At 41.1% G+C, this 19,043-nt stretch overlaps 1 pseudogene; it reads right to left on the bottom strand.

The window, feature by feature from the left end:
• LOC111977203 (sortilin-like) overlaps positions 1-17,697 on the bottom strand; it is a 35,483-nt pseudogene extending 17,786 nt beyond the window's left edge.
• Between the last annotated feature and the right edge of the window lie 1,346 nt (positions 17,698-19,043).

Raw genomic sequence — 19,043 nt, 5'->3', positions numbered from 1 at the left:
TCGGCGCCCTTTCCATCACAGCTATGACCGGCGCCCTTCATCACAGCTAGTACCGGCCCCTTTTCATCACAGCTAGTACCCGGCGCCCCTTTTCATCACAGCTAGTACCGGCGCCCTTTCATCACAGCTTAGTACGCGTGCGCCCTTTCATCACAGCTAGTACCGCGCCCTTTCATCTACAGCTAGTACCGCGCCCTTTCATCACAGCTAGTACCGGCGCCCTTTCTATCACAGCTAGTACGACCAAACACGGCGCCCTCTTGTCATCACAGCTAGTACCGACGCCCTTTCATCACAGCTAGTACCGGACGCCCTTTCATCACAGCTAGTACCGGCGCCCTTTCATCACAGCTAGTACCGACGACCCTTTCATCACAGCTAGTACCGACGCCCCTTTCATCACAGCTAGTACCGACGCCCTTTCATCACAGCTAGTACCACGCCCTTTCATCACACTAGTACCGCGCCCTTTCATCACAGCTAGTACTGGACTTGGCACAGAGAACACCTTAGTCAAACATTAAACTAAAATAACTGGCAATTCCAGTTTCCTGCTTTCACTGTTTGCATGGTGCCCTGACAACAGTGGGGAAAGTATTGGATGTTTATTCAAAATACTCAGGGTGAAAGTAGATGTAATCTTCCTGGTACGGGACAATTCTATGTGTGTTATGAGCTCTCTGTGGCCTAGTCTGTGGACGCGTGCCTGGTGTTGGTCGCTGAGATGTTCGTGCATTTAAACAGTGTATAAACGTATTATTAGTTTGGATAAAACCACACCGGTCCATCGGTGTCTCGGCACTCATCTCTGCTCACAAAATGTCAGTGTTCCAGCTGAACACGTCACATTTGAGCGTAACGGGCTATACCCACACGTTTTCAAGTCCATTCGCAAATTTTTCATGACCTCTGGCATGCAAGTAACTGATATTACAGAGTAATCGATAAATAACAGTTCGAATAATCGCATAATAGACGCTAATAAATAAACGATGTAGCGATATAGCAAAACGCTATAGAGTAACGCTAAGAGTAACGATATAGAGTAACGAATATATAGAGTAACGATATAGAGTAAACGCTATAGAGTAACGATATAGAGTAACGATATAGAGTAACGATATAGAGTAACGATAGAGTAACGCTAATGAGAAGGTATAGAGTAACGGTATAGATAACGATATAGAGTAACGATATAGAGTAACGATATAGAGTAACGATATAGAGTAACGATATAGAGTAACGATATAGAGTAACGATATAGAGTAAGCTATAGAGTAACGATATAGAGTAACGCTATAGAGTAACGATATAGAGTAACGGTATAGAGTAACGGTATAGAGTAACGTATAGAGTAACGGTATAGAGTAACGATATAGAGTAACGATATAGAGTAACGAATATAGAGTAACGATATAGAGTACCGATATAGAGTAACGATATAGAGTAACGATATAGAGTAACGATATAGAGTAACGATATAGAGTAACGCTAAAGAGTAGCGTATAGAGTAACGATATAGAGTAACGCTATAGAGTAACGGTATAGAGTAACGGTATAGAGTAACGCTATAGAGTAACGATATAGAGTAACGATATAGAGTAACGATATATAGTAACGATAGAGTAACGATATAGAGTAAAGATAGAGTAACGATAAAGAGTAGCGATATAGAGTAACGATATAGAGTAACAATAAAGAGTAACGATATAGAGTAACAATAAAGAGTAACGATATAGAGTAGCGATATAGAGTAACGATATAGAGTAGCGATAGAGTAACGATATAGAGTAACAATAAAAGATAACGATATAGAGTAGCGATATAGAGTAACGATAAAGAGTAACGATAAAGAGTAACGATAAAGAGTAACGATAAAGAAGTAACGTATATAGAAACAATAAAGAGTAAGAACAAAGAGTAACGATATAGAGTAGCGATAAAGAGTAACGATAAAGAGTAACGATATATAGTAACAATAAAGAGTAAACAATATAGAGTAACGATATAGAGTAACGATATAGAGTAACGATAAAGTGTACCGATAAAGAGTAACGCTATAGAGTAACGCTATAGAGTACCGATATAGAGTACCGATATAGAGTAACGATAAAAAGTAACGATAAAGAGTAACGATAAAGAGTGAACGATTATAGTAACCGAGTATAGTTAGTAACGATAAAGAGTAACGATATATAGTACCGATATAGAGTAACGATAAAGAGTAACGATATAGAGTAACGCCATATGGTAACGATATATGGTAACGATAGAGTAACGATAAAGAGTAACGATATAGAGTAACAATATAGAGTAACAATATAAAGTAACGATATAGAGCAATGATATGGAATAACGATATAGAGCAACGATATGGAGTACCGATGTGGAGTAACGATATATAGTAACGATAAGTAATAATGATAAATAATTGTGTAAAAGCCAACCGTTTTCTTGACATTGTGTTGTAGTTATTGTGATCAGCTCATGTTACATCTGTGTAGCGTACCCCACTAACCCTTTTCCTGGGACGCCGTACCGGACCGTAACACCTTACTTTGACCCTTCAACTAAATCTAAAAATCGGCTAGCTGCCAGAGGGAGAAGAGGTCAAGCAAATAGAATTCCACCAAATCAACATCAGGGGCTCTGAGCTGCAGTTAGAGAGGGAATGAACATTCACTACAGTCTACATAACAATAGTGGTTCCGTGTGGCTCAGTTGGTAGAGCATGGCGCTTGCAACGCCAGGGTTGTGGGTTCATTCCCCACGGGGGGACCAGGATGAATATGTATGAACTTTCCAAATTGTAAGTCGCTCTGGATAAGAGCGTCAGCTAAATGACTTAAATGTAAATGTAAATAGTGGTCATTATAGGAAATCAAAAACAGACCATGAACCAATGGTATAACTGGCTGCTAATAGATCATATATACAGTCTACATAACAATAGTGGTCATTATAGGAAATCAAAAACAGACCATGAACCAATGGTATAACTGGCTGCTAATAGATCATATATATATATATACACTGCTCACAAAAATAAAGTGAATGTGAAATTTATTGTCAATCAGTGTTGCTTCCTAAGTGGACAGTTTGATTTCACAGAAGTGTGATTGACTTGGAGTTACATTGTGTTGTTTAAGTGTTCCCTTTATTTTTTGGAGCAGTGTATATATAGTAACGATATAGTAAATAAAGAGTATATATATCGTTACTATATACTCTTTATATATAACTCGTACCCTGTAAGGATGGGTTCTTCTGCTAACTCTATCCGTAATATATTTACCTACGTCGTCTCTTACCATTTGGCCAGACACACCATGTCGTGAATCTTCCTCCACTTCTCTCCAAAGTCCTCAGATAGCCAGAGTTCATTCTGTAAAAAGGGTTAAATGGTTAACAAGGGTATTTAAAATGCCTATATTTCCATATATATATATATATATATATATATATATATATATATATATATATATATATATATATATATATATATATACACACACACACAACAAAAGATAATGGCCGCCAGTAATGTTTTCTAGTTTTGTTTGGATTCCCAAAGCTCGACTCTTCACCTCTGACAGGCCTGCTATTGCGTCAGATCATGAAGGGATTTAGAGAGTTTTTTTGGCTAAAATACCCTCGACTACACAAGTTGCGTACGTGTCACGTCTCGACACCCGACCGATTCGGTCGCATTAGCAACAAAATATTTTGCTGTGCGACCAGGATTTTTTATTTTGGGAGCTCAGTATAACTAGGAAATAAATCTCCCAGATAATAACTGTTGTGATGATAAGGCTTCCCTGTACCATTGTTTCAGACAGTGAAAACGGCTTGCTTCTAACCCAACCAGGTCAAAAGATCTAACCCATATCACCAGCACCAAATATGTATCTTCCTATAGCGCATTTAAAAAATATATATATAAACCATGTCATGGGCCTTTCTAAATCTACTCGTGCATCGTTATCACATTTATTCGTATAAACTATTTAGGTTTTTATAATAAATGTCTTTACAGCGTTATGTAATAGTTGTAGATGTCCTTCAGAAGTAGATTGAATTCATACAGGCCCAATATAGGCTGAATCTCAATCCATAAAAAGAAAAATATATATATATTATTTTTTTCTGGTGCTCCTAAATTTCATGTGGTGCTCCTTACTTTGTTAAGTTGGAAGCACCAGTGCTACCAATTAATACAAAATAAAAAAGTAGAGCCTCCCCCTCTGTCGGGGCAGCGTAAACAGAATTGTCTCATTGAGCCAACACTCTTACAATGTATTTTTATTTTATTTTATCGCAGAGCAATGTTTTTGAAACAGCTGAAATGTACAGACATTTCATTTCTTTTTGAAGACTTGTCTTAAGTTTTTAACTTGAATTGTAGTAACAGGCTGTTTCATTTTGAAATTGTCGCCGTAACTTTAAAAATCCTAACAGCATTTTTTGTTGTTGCTTGCCTGCCATAAAGAAACTCCCCCGGTGAATCATCAACATTTTCAATGGAAATGTGCTTTTACCTCATAATGACTTCCATGATATTGATCAAATGAAGCCTGCTTTGTTCTAATGTCACTTTGATATGCTAGTGTAAGCCTAAGAGTACATACAGTCCCTTCGGAAAGTATTCAGACCCCTTGACTTTTTCCACATTTTGTTACGTTACAGTTTTATTCTAAAATGGATTAAATAAATAAAAATCTCAGCAATCTACACACAATACCCCATAATGAAAAAGGCGAAAACAGGTTTAGACATTTTAGCAAATGTATAAAACATTTAAAACAGAAATATCCCATTTACATAAGTATTCAGACACTTTGCTATAAGATTCGAAATTGAGCTCAGGTGCATCCTGCTTCCATTGATCATCCTTGAGATATTTCTACAACTTGATTGGAGTCCACACACCTGTCTATATAAAGGTCCCACAGTTAACAGTGCATGCTAGAGCAAAAGCCAAGCCACGAGGTCGAATGAATTGTCCGTAGAGTTCCGAGACAGGATTGTGTCGAGGCACAGATCCGGGGAAGGATACCAAAATATGTCTACAGCATTGAAGGTCCCGAAGAATAACAGTGACCTCCATCAATCTTAAATGGAAGAAGTTTGGAACCACCAAGACTCTTCCTAGAGCTGGCCGTCTGGCCAAACTGAACAATCGAGGGAGAAGGGGCTCCTGAGTAGCGCAGCATTCTAAGGCACTGCGTCTCAGTGCAAGAGGCATCACTACAGTCCCTGGTTCGAATCCAGGCTGCATCACATCCGGCCGTGATTGGGAGTCCCATAGGGTGGCGCACAATTGGCCCAGTGTCGTCCGGGTTTGGCCGAGGTAGGCCATCATTGTAAATAAGAATTTGTTCTTAAACTGACTTGCCTAGTTAAATAAAGGTAACTTTAAAAAAAAATTAGGGCCTTGATCAGGGAGGTGATCAAGAACCCAATGTTCACTGACAGAGCTCTAGAGTTCCTCTGTGGAGATGGGAGAATCTTCCAGAAGGACAACCATTTCTGCAGCACTCCACCAATCAGGCCTTTATGGTAGAGTGGCCAGACGGAAGCCACTCCTCAGTAAAAAGGCACATGATAGTCGGCTTGGAGTTTGCCAGAAGGCATCTAATGGACTCTCAGACCATGAGAAACAAGATTCTCTGATCTGATGAAACCAAGATTGAACTCTTTGGCCTGAATGCCAAGCATCACGTCTGGAGGAAACCTGGCACCATCCCTATGGTGGGGGCAGACTCATGCTGTGGGGATGTTTCTCAGCAGCAGGGACTGGGAGACTAGTCAGGATCGAGGCAGATGAACAGAGCAAAGTACAGAGAGATTCTTGATGAAAACCTGCTCCAGAGCTCTCAGAACCTCAAACGGATTAAATTGAAGACAGACGGAAGCTCCGAACACCTGTGTGGAATGGAAGAAGGCCGGCAGAAATGTGATGTCACTGAACAAAACACTGTCTTCTGCAACTGTGATAAAGCAGGTTAAAATAGTGGATATTTAGCATTTTTCAAATTATTTTGATGTGATATGAAAGTAAAGGGCTTTATGTTTCTGGAATCGTATCACAATTGAGAATCGATTCACGTTTAGATGGAGTATTTAGCTGTTTTGGCTGGAAGAGCCAGCCTACCTCTGAACCATATTAGACTATTGAATAATGTAACCAAGCCATATTACACTATTGAATAATGTAACCAAGCCATATTACACTATTGAACAATGTAACCAAGCCATAATACACTATTGAAAATAATGCAACCAAGGCCATAATTACACTATTGAATAATGTAACCAAGCCATATTACACTATTGAATAATGTAACCAAGCCATATTACACTATTGAACAATGTAACCAAGCCATATTACACTATTGAACAATGTAACCAAGCCATATTACACTATTGAATAATGTAACCAAGCCATATTAGACTATTGAATAATGCAACCAAGCCATATTACACTATTGAATAATGTAACCAAGCCATATTAGACTATTGAATAATGCAACCAAGCCATATTACACTATTGAACAATGTAACCAAGCCATATTACACTATTGAATAATGCAACAATTCACAAGTATGTGCAGACAATTAAAGGGTTTATTTTCTTGTCCGTACACATTAAATTAGCTGACATAAGAAATTAAAAAAAAAACATTTACATTTTTAATAACAATTTGCTGACAATACACAGCTAACTCCTGCTAGACAGCTACAGTGCCTTCAGAAATTATTCATACCCCTTGCCTTATTCCGCATTTTGTTGTGTTACAGCCCAAATTTAAAATGGATTAAATTGAGATGATATATTAATAATATATATTATTATTATTTATTTTTTTGGGGCCCCCCAGAGCAAGGCGGGGGGGCCCACGGGCTTGAATTGTTAAACAGTTTGTGCTTCCTGGCTAGTGGCTACTGTGATATTTATGGTAAATTTGAGCTGCGACCCAAGAATGTCACAAATCCAGACACAACAAAAGGGTAAGGCAAGGATGTAATATGAATTGGCCACTCCTCAGACTCTCCTTTATCTCTTGTAGTGGGAATAAGGCCTTAGATAAAGAAGCTCTGAACGGCTTGTCAATCCTGAGCGCTACATCACGTGAGACTGGCCAGACAGGTGTGTAAAAGTACTGATAACTTGTGTGTGCTGATGGGTCTGGGCGTTAGGAGAAGTAAGACTATTTTGTATTACTCCTCAGCTTCCATAAGCAAACCCTGACCCCTGACCCCCAACTCACAGTGTTGCTGATGACCAGGAGAACGTTGGCGTCTCTGGGGTTGTATGTGATCTGCATCTGGGGGTTGAAGGGAAGGTCTTGCTGCTCAAAGCTGTTCCCAAAGTCTCTGGAGATAAAGATACGAGAGCCCAGGCTGCCAGACACGTCACCTGTCAGGATCACCTGGGAGGAGCAGGACAGGCAAACCAAATTAACTCCTACAACTATAAGGAACATTGAACAGCCTTTTGCTACATATGGAGACATCACATATTATAAGCTTAGAAAAGTAACTAAGCTTTCAGTAAAAGTGTTGCCATTCTTTTCAGAAAACCATTTCTTATAGGACATGCCATGAACACGTAAGCTAGTTCACGCGTCTCACCTTCCCAGAGTTCTCTGGTCCGATGGCGATGCCGAACTCTGTCCGGATGAAAGTGTTGTTGATGAGGTTTGTGACGTCCTGGAACGACTTCCCATAGTTCTCACTGAGGAGGCAGAGAAGGAGGTGAGGCGGTCAAATAGGACACTTTCGTGTCCAAATACACACACTTAATAATATTTAACCAGTTGTCAGCTCAAATAATAGCTGTATTCTTACACGGACATTCTTCCGACATAACTGGTGGTGAATCGCAACATGAAGGACCCTTACCTTCGATAGAGTTTAGACTGACCGAATCTCAACATGAAGAACCCTTACCTTCGATGGAGTTTAGACTGACCGAATCTCAACATGAAGAACCCTTACCTTCGATGGAGTTTAGACTGACCGAATCTCAACAATGAAGAACCCTTACCTTCGATGGAGTTTAGACTGACCGAATCTCAACATGAAGAACCCTTACCTTCGATGGAGTTTAGACTGATGACTCTCAACATGAAGAACCCTTACCTTCGATGGAGTTTAGACTGACCGAATCTCAACATGAAGAACCCTTACCTTCGATGGAGTTTAGACTGACCGAATCTCAACATGAGAACCCTTACCTTCGATAGAGTTTAGACTTGGAACCGCGAATCTCAACATGAAGAATGGCACCTGGAACGTTGTCAGAGCCAGGATGACCTGTCGAGAACAAGTCCAGCTTAAGGACTAGTATAAACTGTGTGGTTCCAGCCCTGAATGCTGATTGGTTGAAAGCCGTAGTACGTGAGACCGTATGACAAAACACGTATTTCTACTATTCTAATTACGTTGGTAACCAGTTTATAATAGCAACAAGGTAACTCGGGGGGGGGGTGGTCTATGGCCAATATACCACAGCTAAGAGCTGTATTGGCCATATATATCACACACCCCTCGGGCCTTACTGCTTTAGTAAAGAACACCTGTATTCCATCAATGGGTTTGAGACCCTGGTTTGACATCATTTAAAAATCAGCACATAATTAGGACAGGACGTGGTAAAACTCACCCCGGTGGCGTCTCCAACCCAGGCCAGTGACACGGACCCACTCAGGTCATTGAAGGAATACTGAGAAGAAAAAGGGAAATAAACAGAATGCAAATATTCTGTTTATTGTTGACAGACTGATACGCATCACATATATACAAGTTGAAGTCGGAAGTTTACATACGCCTTAGCCAAATACATTTAAACTCCGTTTTTTTTTTTTTACAATTCCTGACATTTAATCCTAGTAAAAATTCCCTGTCTTAGGTCAGTTAGGATCACTACTTTATTTTAAGAATGTTAAATGTCAGAAAAATAGTAGAGAGAATTATTTATTTCAGCTTTTATTTCTTTCGTCACATTCCCAGTGGGTCAGAAGTTTACATACACTCAATTAGTATTTGGTAGCATTGCCTTTAAATTGTTTAACTTGGGTCAAACGTTTGGGTAGCCTTCCACAAGCTTCCCACAATAAGTTGGGTGAATTTTGGCCCATTCCTCCTGACAGAGCTGGTGTAACTGAGTCAGGTTTGTAGGCCTCCTTGCTCGCACACACATTTTCAGTTCTGCCAACAAATTTTCTATAAGATTGAGGTCATGGATTTGTGATGGCCACTCCAATACCTTGACTGTGTTGTCCTTAAGCCATTTTGCCACAACTTTGGAAGTATGCTTGAAGTATGCATTATCCACTTGGAAGACCCATTTCCGACCAAGCTTTAACTTTCTGACTGATGTTTTGATGTTGCTTCAATTTATCCACATAATTTTCCCTCCTCATGATACCATCTATTTTGTGAAGTGCACCAGTCCCTCCTGCAGCAAAGCTCCCCCACAACATGATGCTGCCACCCCCGTGCTTCACGGTTGGGATGGTGTTCTTCGGCTTGCAAGCCTCCTCCTTTTTCCATCCAAACATAACAATGGTCATAATGGCCAAACAGTTCTATTTTTCAGACCAGAGGACATTTCTCCAAAAAGAACGATCTTTGTGCAGTTGCAAACTGTAGCCTGGATTTTTTTATGGCGGTCTTGGAGCAGTGGCTTCTTCCTTGTTGAGCGGCCTTTCAGGTTGTCGATATAGGACTCGTTTTACTGTGGATATTGATATTTTTGTACCCGTTTCCTCCAGCATCTTCACAAGGTCCTTTGCTGTTGTTCTGGGATTGATTTGCACTTTTTCGCATCCAAAGTACGTTCATCTCTAGGAGACAGAACACGTCTCCTTCCTGAGCGGTATGACGGCTGCGTGGTCCCATGGTGTTTATACTCGCGTACTGTTGTTTGTACAGATGAACGTGGTACCTTCAGGCGTTTGGAAATTGCTCCCAAGGATGAACCAGATTTGTGGAGGTCTACCATTTTTTTTACCATGATGTCAAGCAAATGGGCACTGAGTTTGAAGGTAGGCCTTGAAAATCATCCGCAGGTACACCTCCAATTGACTCAAATGATGTCAATTAGCCTATCAGAAGCTTCTAAAGCCATGACATAATTTTCTGGAATTTTCCAAGCTGTTTAAAGGCTCAGTCAACTTAGTGTATGTAAACTTCTGACCCACTGGAATTGTGATACAGTGAATTATAAGTGAAATAATCTGTCTGTAAACAATTGTTGGGAAAATGACTTGTGTCATGTACAAAGTAGATGTCCTAACCGACTTGCCAAAACTATAGTTTGTTAACAAGAAATTTGTGGAGTTGTTGAAAAACGAGTTTTTAATGACTCCAACCTAAGTGTATGTAAACTTCCGACTTCAACTGTAACTAAAAGGAAGGGAGCCATCGCATTAGTCATGGGGTGTGTAATACAGGAGTGGTTTTTAGGCATACGTGATCTTGAAAATGAACTGCAGAAGATCTAATAACGTAATAAGGATATACACCACATGACCAAAATATCTTGTTCTGACTGGAATATACACCAGATGGCCAAAATATCTTGTTTTGACTGGCAGCACGTTGTCTAACTGGAATTTACACTACATGACCATAAGTATGTGGACACCTGCTCATCGAACATCTCATTCCAAAATCATGGGCATTAATATGGAGTTGATCCCTCCCCCTTTGCTGCCATAACAGCCTCCACTCTTCTGGGAAGGCTTTCCACTAGATGTTGGAACATTGCTGCGGGGATTTGCTTCCGTTCAGCCACAAGAGCATTAGGGAGGTCGGGCACTGATGTTGGGTGATTAGGCCTGGCTCTCAGTCGGCGTTCCAATTCATCCCAAAGGTGTTCGATGGGGTTGAGGGCAGGGCTCTGTGCAGGCCAGTCAAGTGCTTCCACACCGATCTCGACAATACATTTCTGTATGGACCTCGCTTTGTGCACAGGGGCATTGTCATGCTGAAACAGTTGCCACAAGTTGGAAGCACATAATCATCTAGAATGTCATTGTATGCCGTAGCGTTAAGGATTTCCCTTCACTGGAACTAAGGGACCCGAACCATGAAAAACAGCCCCAGACCATTATTCCTCCTCCACCAAACTTTACAGTTGGCACTATGCATTCGGGCAGGTAGCGTTCTCCTGGCATCCGCCAAACACAGATTCGTCTGTCGGACTGCCAGATAGTGAAGCGTGATTCATCACTCCAGAGAACGCGTTTCCACTGCTCCAGAGTCCAATGGCGTCGAGCTTTACACCCCCGCAGTCGACACTTGGCATTGCGCATGGTGATCTTAGGCTTGTGTGCCGCTGCTCGGCCATGGAAACCCATTTCATGAAGCTCCTGACGAACAGTTCTTGTGCTGACTTTACTTCCAGATGCAGTTTGGAACTCGGTTGTGAGTGTTGCAACCGAAGATCCATTTTTACGTGTTACGCGCTTCAGCAGTTGGCGGTCCCGTTCTGTGAGCTTGTGTTGCCTACCACTTCGCGGCTGAGCCATTGTTGCTCCTAGACATTTCCACTTCACAAAAACAGCACTTAGAGCTAACGGGCGCAGTTCTAGCAGGGCAGACATTTGACGAAAAAGTTGGCATCTTTTGACGGTGCCACGTCTAAAGTCACTGAGCTCTTCAGTAAGGCCATTCTAATGCCAATGTTTGTCTATGGAGATTGCATGGCGGTGTGCTCGATTTTATCCACCTGTCCGCAACGGGTGTGGCTGCAACGGGTGTGGCTGAAATAGCCGAATCCACTAATTTGAAGGGGTGTCCACATACTTTTGTATATATACACACACACACCAGTTAGCTGTAAGTGCTATAATATATATATATATATGCCAAATCAAAATTGGATAAAGTGCCCAAATAGCTATGTAACATAAGTATTATGTATGTTTGTGTGTGAACCTAACACCCTTTCCCTCCCTACTGCTGTACCATGCGTCTGCCTCTCACTCTCCAAACACCCAAGTGTTCCAAAGCATCACATGTAGACACTAGAGTGTTACAAAGCCAAGCACCGCTAATCCTTAGCGTGCAGAACCAGACCAGTAGGCCTTGGACCAAAATGTCCTCACAGTAGGAGGCTGCACTATAGTACAACTAGTCCCAACTGTCAATCAACTGCCAAATCCTCTTTAGAAGAAGAGTCAAACATACACGTACTTAACCCAAATTACAAAAATGACATTTTGTTTTCCTTATAACAGCAATCCATGCTTTGGTTTAGTTTACCTGGCACTGTATCTGCATGCTTATGGTTTTAGCAGTTGTGGCATACATCCAATCAACTCCCGTCTGGTACCGATATTAGCCATTTTTTTAATTGATTGTGAAGCTCAACAAAGTCACTTGTAGTTTATTTGAAAATGATGCATGACGAAAAATGCTAATATGACTTGAAATGGGAATTGTGCTACAACTGCTAAAACGTTAGCATGTGGAAACAGTGCCAGGGAAATTAAACCAAAAGCATGGATTTCTGACCGGAGCTGTTGGTTCTGCTACCTAGCTAGAATAAGATACTTAAACTCTTAATCTCATCAAGCGGTTACTCTACTCTACTCTTTCACTATGTGGACATTCATAGGATTAGGCCCAGGCCACATCCGGGCAGCACTATCTATAAACCAGACCTGGGTTCAAATACTATTTGAAAATATTTAAAATACTTCATCTGTGCTTGATTGAGATTGCCTGCTGCAATGGAAACAATAGACCGGTTCCAAAAGTGCAAACTCTCAAAGTATTGAATAGATTTGAAATATTTCAAATAGTATGTGAACCCAGGTCTGCTATACGTTGAGCCTCTTGGAATTCTGCCTTCAGTCTTTAGGGTTCTTCCAAAATAGGACCCTATTTCACTATAAAGTTCACTACTTTTGACCAGGGCTCATAGGAGAAAAGTGTGGCATTTGGGACACACATTTTAGTCTCTAGATTACCCATAATCCTGCCTTCGGCTTCAAGGTCTGGTTGGGACAGAGAAACTATGCAAAGTATATTGCTTTGGAATGACTGGACGACTCTAAGATGATCATGTGACAACACCATACTGTTTGTACAGGATGTACAGGAATGAATCAATTTATTGTGTTTTGGGAAGCCCATAATTACTAAGTGGTCATTGTTTGTTCTATTCACGGTTGGTTCAGAGATCTACAAGTTGTTGCCAAGGACTGACTATAAAGCTGATTGTTCATTGTCAGAGGTTAACTAGGGTGCAGGAGGTGGTGTCCCTACTCTTTCCCCTCAGGGCCTGGTGTTTCATCAGAGGTTAACTAGGGTACCGGAGGTGGTGTTCCCTACTCTTCCCCTCATGGCCTGGTGTTTCATCAGAGGTTAACTAGGGTGAGGAGGTGGTGTCCCTACTCTTTCCCTCATGGCCTGGTGTTTCATCAGAGGTTAACTAGGGTGCAGGAGGTGGTGTCCCTACTCTTTCCCCTCATGGCCTGGTGTTTCATCAGAGGTTAACTAGGGTGCAGGAGGTGGTGTCCCTACTCTTTCCCCTCATGGCCTGGTGTTTCATCAGAGGTTAACTAGGTGCAGGAGGTGGTGTCCTACTCTTTCCCCTCATGGCCTGGTGTTTCATCAGAGGTTAACTAGGGTGCAGGAGGTGGTGTCCCTACTCTTTCCCTCATGGCCGGTGCTTCATCAGAGGTTAACTAGGGTGCAGGAGGTGGTGTCCCTACTCTTTCCCCTCATGGCCTGGTGTTTCATCAGAGGTTAACTAGGGTGCAGGAGGTGGTGTCCCTACTATTTCCCTCCCAGGCCCTGGTGTTACCACTTCTGAATCATGTCAAGCTTCCTTATGTGTGATGTAGCCAACGTGCAGTAACACATTCATACGTAGGAGGAAGGTATTATTTAGAAGAAAGTGCATCCTATAAGTTCATACTAAAAATGTTTATAATAAATGCAATTTGTTGTTACTTGCTAGAAGGTAATGAAGGACGGCGGTAAGGACAATCAAGAACAGGACATACAAACATTCTTATCAGGAACTACCAACTAAATCAACAAGGTGTATGTGGGTAAGCTGTTGGTTATCCGAATAGACCACAGATGTATTGGGGAAGATGTTGTTAAAAATCGGTCTACTCTATCCTGTGTTAACACAGCCAGATAATAATATAGCCCTCTGTTTCAAGGACATCTGGTGATCTGAAATTAGACTGCGCTTTAAGGAAGAGCTAGCTACAGGGTGTTTGAGGACAACATCATTAAGAAAGGCAGTGAGCCTTGTTCATGATATTACAGTGCATTCGTAAAGTATTCAGACCCCTTGACTTTTCCCACAGTTTGTTAGGTTACAGCCTGATTCTAAAAAATGTATTTTTCCCCTCATCAATTCTACACACAATACCCCATAATGACAAAGCAAAAACTGTTTTTTAGAAATTTGAAAACTGAAATATCACATTTACATAAGTATTCAGACCCTTTACTCAGTACTTTGTTGAAGCACCTATGACAGCAAATACAACATTGAGTCTTCTTGGGTATGACGTTACAAGCTTGGCACACCTGTATTTGGAGAGTTTCTCCAATTCTTCTCTGCAGATCCGTTGTTGCACAGCTATTTTTCAGGTTTCTCCAGAGATGGTCGATCGGGTTCAAGTCCGTGCTCTGGCTGGGCCACTGAAGGACATTCAGAGGCTTGTCCCCGAAGCCACTCACTCCTAAGTTGTCTTGGCTGTGTGCTTAAGGTCATTCTCCTGTTGAAAGGTGAACCTTCGCCGCAGTCTTGAGTTCCTGAGCGCTCTGGAGCAGGTTTTCGTCAAGGATCTCTCTCTGTACTTTGTTTCGTTTAGCTTTGCCTTCATCGTGACTAGTCTTCCAGTCCCTGCCGCTGAAAAATATCCCCACAGCATGATGCTGCCACCACCATGCTTCACCGTAGGGATGGTGCCAGGTTTCCTCCAGACGTGACGCTTGGCATTCAGGCCAAAGAGTTCAATCTTGGTTTCATCAGACCAGAGAATCTTGTTTCTCATGGTCTGAGAGTCTTCAGGTGCCTTTTGGCAAACTCCAAGTGGGCTGTCATGTGCCTTTTACTGAGTGGCTTCCGTCTGGCCACTCTATCATAAAGGCCTGATTGGTAGAGGGCTGCAGAGATGGTTGTCCTTCTGGAATGTTCTCCCATCTCCACAGAGGAACTCTAGAGCTCTGTCAAGAGTGACCATCGGTGTCCTTCTCCCCCGGTTGCTCAGTTTGGCCGGGCCGGCCAGCTCTAGGAAGAGTCTTGGTAGTTCCAAACTTCTTCCACATTTGTTGGTACTCTTCCCCAGATCTGTGCCTTTTCCCAAATCATGTCCAATCAATTGAATTTACTACAGATGGACTCCAATCAAGTTGTAGAAACATATCAAGGATGATCAATGAATAGTCAAAAACCTATGAATATGGGCCTCTACTCCCAATTCTCATCAGTTCTGCCAAGTAGCCTATTGTAAATGTCAGATGTGATCTCAGAAGCAGAAACAGTTGCTTGTGAACATGTATAACACCTACACACCCTTTCCCTATATGCCTAGCCTCTTACCATTCTTGAAAGACACGTTTGCCTATTTTACCATCCAGATACACTGAGTCAGAACATGATAACAAGGTAGCCTGAACTACAGTATGAACTACAGGTTTTGCATGTGTATTTGATAACCAAAATGCCTAACAACTAAACTCACACCTGGTGACACCAGTACTTTCTTGAAAATACCCTCGATAGATTACACAGGATATGAAATACCCTCCATAGACTACACAGGATATGACATACCCTCCATAGACTACACAGGATATGACATACCCTCCATAGACTACACAGGATATGACATACCCTCCATAGACTACACAGGATATTTTACTATCTATTCTAGAGTTAGGCAGAAAATTAAAACAAACTAGCAGGCCACATCATTTGTAGTATTAAGTACACCACCATCATTCCATGAAATACCTAACTATCAAACGTACACTAAGTTACAACTATTGTCTATAGCTTACATAGATCAAGAAAATCTCCTTATTGAAAAATAATGCCAGTTTAAGCAATGTGGAAAAACAAGGTAGCTAAGCCAGGCCTAGTATGAAGCACAGCAGCATCATTCCTATGGGGAAATATAGGTCAGACTCATAACCATTAGAGAGGGAACAGTTGAGAGACCTGACTAACTGGAGACGCATATTAGTCTATGTTTACACTAGACTAGAGATGGGCCTCCATGCAGTACGGCACTGGGCGGGATAAAACATATAAATGAATCGCTCGTTGTATTTCTGTACTGTATTAGAGCTGTATAAACAGAAGACAAACAGTATGCTAAACTCACATATTAAACGTGACATGATTTACAGGTACCCTTAAACAATTAGCTACAGAGATGCTAAATTGAAGATTATAACTCATAGTCCTCCACTGTACGGGGTTAAAGTAATCTTTAACTCCAGTAGCCTACTTGTGTCAATCATGTACTGTTGGAAAAAGATCCGCAAGTAACGGGGGGGGGGGTTTACGCGTTACACTTGTCTACGAAGCATGTGACAAATAAACATTTATCTTGATTGTATTTATTATGGATCCCCAGTAGCCCTTACGAAAAAATATTGCATTCAGAGTGCAGTACAACTGCAGTACGCTGCAAATTCGTCCAAAATACAACATTCGACTGCAGTTACTGCACTTTTACGCCAGTTTCAAAACGGCAATATTTATTTTTTGGTAAGGGCTGGCTTGACGACAGTTGAGTGAGTCAAACATGAACACATTGATCTCGTTCAAGAAGTGTTGTACACAACTGGAGAATAGATTATATTTGGTTAGTTGCATGGCAACCGTAACAGATCAGTTGCACTGTTAAAACCCACGTCATTTGAGAAGGGAGTAGTCATGTTGTTATGAGGATAATTGTCGAGGTAAAGTGTCACCTGCAGAGCATTAACCGATTATATCGGTGAGTGTAACCTAATCGGACCTGCGGGGTTAACTTACGGTTTGGGTGTTGTTAGTCAACTTGGTGTCGAATCCCTGGAGACGGTTACAGTCTCCTTGATCCGCACTTCTTCTGCTCCTAATGTGGTCGGATGATTCAGAATCAAACGAATCTAAATCTGGTGATCTCTTTTCGATATTCAAACTGGGATCTTTCACAAATTCATACTGCCCGCTGTTATATAGTCCTTCATTAAAATCATAAGCTGACGTCAAATGCAGAAATATAAAAAATACAACACAGTGCGCCAGAACTCCCATATTCACTGTTGGCCAAAAACACGACTATTATTGTACGCTATATTTTTGTTATTCTAGTAATCCTGACTATAAATTGTGGGTCGCTCCGGTTCGAACACGGCCGCCGATGACATCAACACAAACAGTAGTCCTGACAGCGAGTGGTAGCCTACTTCGGGCTTTGTATGCTCTGCATGGGTCATAGACTCCTATTTGAGGCGGTGCGCTCTAGTCTCCAGAGCGCTTAGTTTTACGTCCCGATGCGCGGAAAAAATGTCGGAAGTCCACAGCTAAAAACAAATCAGACGCACTAATTTGCCGAGATGCATTAGGTCCAATTGTCCACCGTGCAACTCCTTGTCCAAAAAGTATACAATGTAACGGTGCATGAAATTGTGTCTATGGGATGGATATTACACACTTTTGCAGATCGCCCGCTGTGATTGGATTTTACTGTGTTTCACACTGAAAGTGAGTCTTCTGATTGGTTAAGACCCCATTCGCACTTCCTATCACACAACTTCTGATAGCTGGCAAAGCCTTGTCAAGCTTGGTTGAGGGCACTACAGCTATTCTATAGAGACAAAGATTATGGATATACCGATAGAGAGCAATAATAATGGCGTCTTTTTGTAGGCACTAACTTCACCATGGTTCGTTGGACAAAGCCTATGGGGAAATTAATGGAGTTTTTTTTATAGGGTTTTGGATAAACGCCAAAAATACGGTCATGTTATCTGACTAATATCTCATAGAACAAAACATATAAGATCTCCCAAGCCTGTGTTAACCTCAGACCTTATTATCGTCGTCTATCCAAAAAACATTTTCTTTCCCCTTTCATTTTCCACATGACTAAACGAACCAGGGGTAACTAATTTCCGGTTTTAAGGACTACTCGCCAGCTTGTAGGGTTGTCACTAGTTGGCACAGCCACAAAGTCATAAACCTAAACAATGATTTCTACAATTTATCTTCTTAAAATGTGATTTTAAACCTAACATTAACCCTAACCACACTTCTAACCTTATGCCTAACCTTAAATTACTAACCTTAAATTAAGACCAAAAAGCTCATTTTTGTTTTCATATTTTTTACGATATAGACAATTTTATGTTGTTGCGGCTGTGCTATCTTGTCGAAACCAGCTTGTAGCCCCCATTTTCCCTATGGCGAAAATGAATGCGGGGAAAGAAAGGGTTTTGGGGTAGACGACGATAACAAGGTCTGAGGTAAACAACAGGCTTAGGAGATCTGATACGTTTTGTTCTTTGTCATAATAAGGGTTAGTTAACATGACCTCTATAATTATGAAGCCTTCATGTTTTGTTCTGTGAGTGACTATTAGTTAGTTAACCTGACCTTTATGAATAAGGAAGCCTTAATGTGATATGTGCTTTTTTTAATTACATAAATGCTTCAAAATTCACAAAAAGTCACGTAAGCATAGAACAAAACGTATGAGATCTCCTAAACCTGTGTTTACCACAGACCTTATTTCCGGGCCTTTATCCAAAAACGGCATTCATTTCCCAATAGGTTTTGTCCAACGAGCAATGGAGGACTGCCTACAAAAAGATACCATTACTAGCCTATTTCTCTCTAATATGGAAGTATTTGTCCCTTTGGTGAGCTTCATCAATTTGTTAATATTTATGATTCAGAATATGTACGATTATCAAAGGAAATATACAGTACAAGTCAAAGTTGGACAGACCTACTCATTCCAGGGTTTTTTCTTATTTTGGCTATTTTCTACATTGTAGAACAA

This window comes from Salvelinus sp. IW2-2015, linkage group LG17 (genome assembly GCF_002910315.2).
Source record: "Salvelinus sp. IW2-2015 linkage group LG17, ASM291031v2, whole genome shotgun sequence".
Taxonomy (NCBI): domain Eukaryota; kingdom Metazoa; phylum Chordata; class Actinopteri; order Salmoniformes; family Salmonidae; genus Salvelinus; species Salvelinus sp. IW2-2015.
Note: the sequence above shows the minus strand (reverse complement) of the source record. Positions and strands in the feature narration are given on the sequence as shown.